This window comes from Desmodus rotundus, chromosome 5 (genome assembly GCF_022682495.2).
Source record: "Desmodus rotundus isolate HL8 chromosome 5, HLdesRot8A.1, whole genome shotgun sequence".
Taxonomy (NCBI): Eukaryota; Metazoa; Chordata; class Mammalia; order Chiroptera; family Phyllostomidae; genus Desmodus; species Desmodus rotundus.
The window spans coordinates 98156895-98162803 of NC_071391.1; the positions used below are offsets into that span (position 1 = coordinate 98156895).

At 40.9% G+C, this 5909-nt stretch overlaps 1 pseudogene across 1 annotated transcript; it reads right to left on the reverse strand.

The window, feature by feature from the left end:
- Positions 1–2210: 2210 nt before the first annotated feature.
- On the reverse strand, positions 2211–2634 carry LOC112315235 (ATP synthase subunit g, mitochondrial pseudogene; annotated as a pseudogene). Its single transcript, XR_011651289.1, has one exon. The product of XR_011651289.1 is annotated as an ATP synthase subunit g, mitochondrial pseudogene (transcript).
- Between the last annotated feature and the right edge of the window lie 3275 nt (positions 2635–5909).

The following is a 5909-nucleotide window of genomic DNA, read 5'->3' on the forward strand; positions in this document are numbered from 1 at the left end:
GTTTCAGGCCAGGTCCCCAGTAGGGGGCACATGAAAGGCAACCACACATTGATGTTTCTCTCCTTCTCTTTCTCCTTCCCGTCCCCTCTCTCTAAAAATAAATAAATAAAATCATTTTTTTTTAATTAAAAATGGAACTGCCTTATGACACAGTGATTCCACTCCTGGTAATATATCTAAAGAAATCTAAAACCCAATGCAAAAGACTATATGCACCCCTATTTTCATTGCAGCATTATTTACAATAGCCTTGATTTGGAAGCAGCCCAAGTGCTTATCAGTATATGAGTAGATAAAGAAGCTGTGGCACATTTACATGATGGAATACTACTCAGCCATATAAAAGAAGGAAATCTTACCTTTGTGACAGCATGGATGTACCCAAAGAGTACTATGCTAAGTGAAAAATATGTCAGTCCAGGGAAAGACAAGTATCATATGATTTTACTTATGTGTGGAATCTAATGGGCAAAATAAGCTAACACAGTGGAGACAGACTCATGGATCCAAAGAACAGACTGACAGCTGTCAAGGGGAGGTGGTTGGGTGCTGAGTGAGAAGTGTGATGGGATTAAACAAAGAACTGAAAGACTCATGGACACACAGTGGTATGGTGACTGCCAGAGGGAAGAGGGGGGAAGGAGGTAGAAAAGGTTAAAGGGGGGATAAAAAAGAAGAGAAATAAAAGAAAAAACAAAACTCGTAAGCACAGACAACAGTTCGGTGATTATCAAAGGGAAATGTGAGGTGGGGGGAGGGAGAAGAGGGTAAAGGGGGAATAAATGGAGAGGGAAGGAGACTTGACTATGGGTGGTGAACACACAATACACCATACAGATAATGTATTGTAGAAATGTACCCCTGAAACCTACATAATTTTATTAACTATGTCACCCCAATAAATTCAATAAAAATTAAATAAATAAATAATTTTTAAAAAGCAATTATTCCAGTTGAGCTTTCATTTACAGATGGGGAAAGAGGTCATCAATTTATCTGAGAACTTGCAACAAGCTGGTGATCCAACCAAAATAAGAACTCAGGTTTCCTGCCTCCCAACACTGAAGTCCTTCAACAAAGCTGGCATTCACAAAAAAGCAGGTCTTGGGCTGGGAACAAGGCCAGTCACTGACATACGGAGGCCAGACAGGCCCTGGGAACCATAGCTCCCATGCCAACAGAGATCTTATTTGCAACATATGGCCACAATAGACAAACTTGTTCATTTAATCCTTTGTATATCTATCCATCCATCCACCCACCCACTCTTTCACTAAGGGGGAGGTGGTGTAGCTGAATCTAGATCTGAACTGCTTGGTCTGCATCCTGCCTCTGCCACCTATATATGTGATTGTGAGCAGGTTATTCGCCACCCTGTGCCTCACTTTTCTTATCTGTAAAATAGAGTAACAATATTACTTCATAGGGTGATTATAAGAAATTAACACGTGTAAAATGCTTAGAACAGTGCCTGGCATATAGTAGGTTGTTCAAGTCTTTGACTCAGCAATAAATTGAGAAATACCTCCCAATAATGTGCATGCTGGTCAGTCTGAGCTCTTCTCCCACCATCGTTGGCATCATGAATAGTAACCATAATGAATGTGTCTGTATGTCAGGCAGAGAGGCCCAGGTTTCAGCTGGGAGGGCTTTGGAGTCACAGAGGGTTTCAGTTCATCTTTTTTAAAAAATATCCATAAGGTATTTTATTTTGGCAAAGATAGGTTCTAAAAATCATAAAACCAGATAGAATAATGTAGGTCATGGCTCTTTCACTGGTGTTAAAGATGTTATAAAGATACGTATTTGGAATACCACCAAATATCCCAACATTTACATCAGACATAGGTGTTATCAGAAAGATCTTTCTCTGATTTTAGCAAAGAGAAACCATTCCAATTTTGTTCTTTAACTACTGACATGATGTAACTCTAATACATGGTATTACTATTTCTACAGCAGCAAGTTCTAGTTTTCTCAAGGCCCTTTCTTACTTTTTTGGAAATACCATATTTCCGACCTTTAAATTAAAATGTTTTCCTCATAAATATATATACCAGATTGGTATATTCACATGTATGCTTTCCATTTTCAGGCTAAGCAAAGACATGCATTTAGAGCTGTATTAACGTTATTAAAGCAAAAGACAATCCAACCTAATATCAAGAGAAATTGTGACCTTTCCATGCAGTGTTTGATATAGAAAACACTGATTTTGAAATCTTTTTTTATTCAAATACTATTCTGATCATTCATGATCCAAGAACATTCAAATAATAAACCAAAAAGAAATAGATGTTAAAGACTGATCTTCAAACATTGTAGCCAATGATGCCACGCTTGCCCACGATCTCGCCGACGTAAAACCACATCCACACCTCAGTGGCCACCAAACCATTCAGCACAGCTTCCTTAACTGTGAGCTGTTGGAAGCCACCAGTTTGAGCACTATTGACTGGTTTTTTCAAGCTCTGAATAGCTGTTGGGATCTCAGCAGGGGCTGGAGGAATCAGCTCAACCTTGGCATAGTGCCAAAATGTGGCCAGTCGAGGTTTTGAGTAAGTCACAGCAGCATTTACCAGCACTGGGGCCTTCTCTGCGAGGTTACGGACAAATTGGGCCATGGTTGCCAGATGGAAAATAGGTTTCAGTTCATCTTAGTACCCATGGGTCTCTGAGATTGAAATTAACTAAAATAAATGCATGTAAGATTTCAAACAATATTTTGACATTATGCAAATATGATAGTTTAACATGAACATAAGTAAAATTTGAAGTTTATGAATTTTTCTAACAAGAAAGGCAAGAAATAAAGCCCCATGGTAATTTCTGATGGTCCATCTGGTGATAAGAGGATGTCGTCAGGGAGGAAGTGTGCTCCTTTCAGCCAGGGTCAGCAGAGCCTCTGCGTTTCAACCAGAGGACGTTCTCTCTACTTCTATCTCTCAAACATCATTCTAAGTGTTAGGAAATCCTCTTTGAATATTAATAAGTTAAATAAAAATCTTTCTTTCTTATGATACAAACCTTTTTCTGATCATCCACTAATTTGCATCGTCTACAAAGCAGGAATTTCATAAAAGGCATTTTTAGCTACTGATTTTAATTTGTTATGTGTGTAGGGGGCAAGCACTGATGAATATGGCTAAAAATAATTTTCTCTAGTTTAAAATACCTTTTACTCCAATTTGAGGTCAAGTAAAGCTGCTGTGAGTACCGCATGCATGTTCCTGTGTGAACATGTCTTCATTTGTCTGGGACAGATGCCCAGAGTTCAGCTGTTGGGTGGTGTGGTAGTTGTGTTGGAAATAAAGGCTGGGCCCTCACCATTGCAATCTAACAAAGAACTTAATACAGGAGCCTAAACACAAGGGAAATAGCCCATTAACACCTCTGGGTATTCACACCCTCCCCGCACAGTGCCCAAAGGAAGAAGCCCAGAAACACCTTTGGGTATTCATCAGCCCCCAAATCTGGCACCACCTTTACCTGTTGATCAATATGTAACTTCTTCACCCCCATCCCGCCAACTATGTAACTCCTCAGAACAAAGGACCAGGTGACTGCTTGCCTTCCCAGCCTTTGACCACCCTTACTTTCACCACCCTTGCCCTGCTTTGCCCTGAACCTTTGCCTCCCCATCCCCCACCTCAACATATCACCAATAAACCCTACTTGCACGCTAGTAGATTTGCTGATGTGTAATTCCTTAACAGCATCAGCAAGAACCAGGTCTCAGTCAGTAACAGTTGTATGTTTGATTTTGTAAGAAACTGTCAAACTGTTTTCCGGAGAGGATGAATCAGCTTACATTCCTCCCGGCAATGTGTGAGGGATCCAGTTTTTCCATTCTCACTAGCATTCGGTGTTGTGACTATTTTTTATTTTAGTCATTGTAATAGGTGTATAGAGATAGCTTATTGTGGCTTTAGTCTGAGTTTCCCTAATGGCAAATGGTGTTGAACATCTTTTCCTGTGCTTATCTGCCGTCTCTGTGCCCTCTTCTATGAAGTCACATCATGTCTCTATTCTTGTCTTTTGACCACTTTTAAACTGGATTGAGTGCTTTTTAAGGTCGAGTGTTGAAAGTTCTATTCAACACTAACTGGAATAAAGGTATATTCCAGTTACAAGTCCTTTATCAGATATGGGGTGTGCTAATATTTTCTCCCACTCTGTAGCCTGTCTTTTTATCCTCTTAAAAAGATATTTCACAGATAAAAAAGCTTTTCATTTCAATTAGGTCAAGTTTTCCTTTTATGAATCCTGTTTTCAGTGTCAAGTCTAAGAACTATTCTCCTAGCCCTAGGTCCCAAAGATATTTTTTTTTCCCCTCAAAGTTTTATAACTTTACACTTATATTTTTAAGGTCTGTGATCCATTTTTAATTAATTTTCAAGGTGTGATGTTAAGTGAATGTTCATTTTTTTTTGACTTGTGGGTGTCAAATTTCCCCAGCACCATTGGTTGAAAAAACGATCTTCCTCCCTTGAATCACTGTTTACATTCACAAAAAACTGAAACTGGAAAACCCAGCGTTCATGCTGCCTGTCGCCACTCAGACCCGATAAGCAGGGACAAGGACTGAATCTTTACGGGCACTTTAACTCAGAAAGCTGGCAATCTGAGAAGACGGTAGGTATTGTACCCTTACAGACCATGTTACATTTCCTTTAAGCCAGCCTTTTTATAACAGAGAACGAAGTGGGTCAGGGGTTTTGAAATTCAGGGGAAATAAGATTTAAAAACTGCAGCGTTCTCGCCCTGGGCGTTAGCTGTCCCCCAGACGGGTGTTTGTCAGTCTCTCCTCGGGACATAATGGCTCAGATGTCTCCAGCTGTGCCCCAGGAGTCTCTCCAGGGAGTCAGGGTAGGCCCTGCCCACAATTCCTGAAACAATAGCTTTAATATATGCATTACCTACTAGGCTTATTAACTATTTATCTTAAACTAAAATTTTCCAACTCTTGAGTCCCCTCTCAACGTGATGGGACAGGTCTGTATAGATGATATTATAATTTTAACCACGCTGATGTAACACTTCCAATCATGCTGAGCCCTTCCAGGCAGTCACTTAGGACCATTTCTCAAACCCTGAACCCGGCTTGTGGACCTTTTCAGAGCCAGGACAACTGAGGAAAATCAGTTTCACTATTCGTAGTGGAGTCTTGCTTTTGTTCTTAATCATAGATGGTATTTCCTATCCTGATTATCCCCCGCTGATGTGGACATTGGCCCGCAGTGTCTGCAACGAGACAAATTCACACAGACTACCGAGTCCTGTGGAGGAAAAGGGATGGCACGGCCACTCTCCCAAGGGGAGAGCACCTCCAAGCGCCTCAGCCACTCTCTCAAGAGAAGAGTGCCCTGACCCTGGCCTTGACAGGCTTTTATTACTTTTCTGGGCACATTACACTGAGAATGGTCCTCATTTACTATGCATAGATTTGCTTTAGGTGGTTACCTTTCACAGAAAACAGAGAGGATGTTGCTAATTACATCAAAAAGTAAGGAAATTTGCAGATGTAAAGGCAAAAGTGGTTGAACTGGTTACACTCCTCCTTGGAAAGTTTAGCATAGTCCTTGGAAAGTTTAGCATAGATTTTAGGAAGTTACTTTAAAGATATGCAGTAAACATTTGCTGCCTCAATTCAGGGTGAGGGAGGGAGTTTTAGCAAAAAGCAAGTCTCAAAGCGGCCTAGGTACAATGCAGGCCTGATTCCCCACGGGAGAACCTATCCGTGGGCGTGGGTCCTGTGTGCTGGACCTCGCTTTCCACTGGCCTTTCCAACTGGGAGCTGGGCCCACGCCATGCAGAATGGTCTCCTATACCCCACCTTTCACCTAATTCACAAGATGGCTTTTGCATGTCAGTAGGGTCATATTCAGTAATTAGGATGGGGTTTTGGG